The sequence below is a fragment of the Pinus tabuliformis genome, chromosome 6, assembly GCF_031772625.1.
Source record: "Pinus tabuliformis cultivar Carrire ecotype Pingquan chromosome 6, CPIR1, whole genome shotgun sequence".
NCBI lineage: Eukaryota > Viridiplantae > Streptophyta > Pinopsida > Pinales > Pinaceae > Pinus > Pinus tabuliformis.
The window spans coordinates 125,619,633-125,621,790 of NC_142292.1; the positions used below are offsets into that span (position 1 = coordinate 125,619,633).

Genomic DNA, 2,158 nt, shown 5'->3' on the forward strand with positions numbered 1-2,158 from the left:
AATAATACTTGGTTGTGAAACGCAAACTAAGTAAGATAAGTGGAATGTTAGGCGTAGTCTACAGTGGCAAGTATTGGTGAAAAAAAAACAATTGGTAGTGCCGCACCTCGCTATAAGCGGTTGAAAGACTACTGCAGGTGTAGGGGCGTGACACACATGGTCGGGGCGGAGGACTTTCCCGCTTCCCACCTGTGATCGATTCCCGTTGAATGTTCGCACTGCTTGGCAGCCTATGTGTTTCATCGAGCTTCCGTACATATGTAATAATTATGTGATTGCTCCGCATCTATATAAAAATGTAAATATAATGTGAATATTGTGACTCTGAGCTATATATAGCTTCTAAAAAAGGGGACTCGCCCCCATTTCTAAAAAGGTATGGGGTTCATGGAGGAAACATTCGCAGGTTAATTTGAGAAAGATTGCTCATTATTATTCAAGCAAGGAGAAACATTTAGGACAAATGAAGAGCTTTGTAATTCAACGCGGACAGTTGAACTTTGAGCTCTGGGATTGTCGCAGATGAGTACGAATCGCGTGCATCGGCTTCCCATCAAGATGATCTTGGGTGTGGCACAGGTTCGAATCCTACGTCAACGTTAATTTATATGGTAGTTCTTGTACACAAAAATCTTGCATTAATACAAGCAGACTGTGATGAAGAAGATCTGTCAATAGGCATCGGCTTCCCCTCAAGATGATCTTGAGTGTGGCACAGGTTCGAATCCTGCGTCAACGTTAATTTATATGGTAGTTCTTGTACACAAAAATTTTGCACTAATACAAGCAGACTCTGATCTCTAATGCCAATAGAAAAGTGTGATGAAGAAGATCTGTCGCTGGTCACAAGCAGAAAATCGCGTTAGACAGGTACATAAGAAGAACCTCCACGAGCCATAGCCATCTAAGTCTTGGGCATTCCGAGAATCGAACTCCGGACCTCTCGCACCCGAAGCGAGAATCATACCACTAGACCAAATGCCCTCGCGGTAGGCCCTCTTTTCTATACAGTGTATATTAATCCATTGATTGATTGCCTTTTCCAATTCATCATATTAATAATCCAATTAATGGCAGCATTGGGATTTGAACCCACGCTCTCCCTCCAGAGGCCAAAAGAAAAAAAGAATTTAGCAGTTACAGATTTCCAGATTTCCAGATTTCCACGACTGCCTGCAGAGAGCGCAATTTGATACCAGAACCTTCATCTGGAACTTAGATCAACTTGATCATCTCAACCTCTTTGCTGTTGAATTTCACCCCATACATTGAACTTCTTTTATTCGCGGCCTTTAAAATCAAATCAAAACAAATGGCCCAAATTCAGTTTGGCAGTTTTTTTTAAAACAGGATGCAACCCTTGGAAAAAGCGTGTTTTATATATCCCATCAATTACATCATGTTTACATATGATTGCAAATTCATGTTTCATATATCCCATCCATTAGATCATATTTACATATGATTGCAACATATCATATCGCGTATGCGATTGGAACCCGGGTGGGGAGGTTATTAACCACCCGGGATAACATCCATTGACAAACTCAGTTCGGCAGATATGGAAAAAGAAAATCCCTACTTTCGACTGTGAATAAACCAGTGACTATGCCTCTAGAACTGTCTTATCATACCGTTTGAGTTGAACGTGAATAAAAATACTAAGGTGAAACTTCGCCTACATGAGGTCATTTTTATTCCAGATTTTCGAAATGGCAGCTATGAATCCTTTAGGTTTTCCAACTTCTCCCAAACTGTTACTTTTAAGACTGAACTCAGACAATCATTTTCGATACTTAATGATCCAGCGATCTACACGAACTCGCTTTTTTCATACAATGGCTGGTTACTTGAGTCTTCCACACAGACCTATATGTCTGATTAAAGAAACATCAATCAACAATGAAACAAAACTGCTCACTTGCAGACATGATGTCATCTTTAATACTTTTTTTCTATAATTATAAGAGTATTAAAGAATGATGTATAATTATTATTTAAATTATTATTTTTCCGAACATAAATTAATCAATTTTATTTTATTATTAATAATAATAAGAATATTAAAGATTGATGTGTAGTTATTATGTAAATTTTTATTTTTACTGAATTTTAATTAACAACAATAATAAGAGTATTAAAAAATGATATGTAATTG

At 37.6% G+C, this 2,158-nt stretch overlaps 1 non-coding gene across 1 annotated transcript; it reads right to left on the reverse strand.

The window, feature by feature from the left end:
* Window positions 1-912: 912 nt before the first annotated feature.
* On the reverse strand, window positions 913-984 carry TRNAP-CGG (transfer RNA proline (anticodon CGG)). The gene has a single exon. It is a non-coding gene; the product is annotated as a tRNA-Pro (tRNA).
* Window positions 985-2,158: the final 1,174 nt, after the last annotated feature.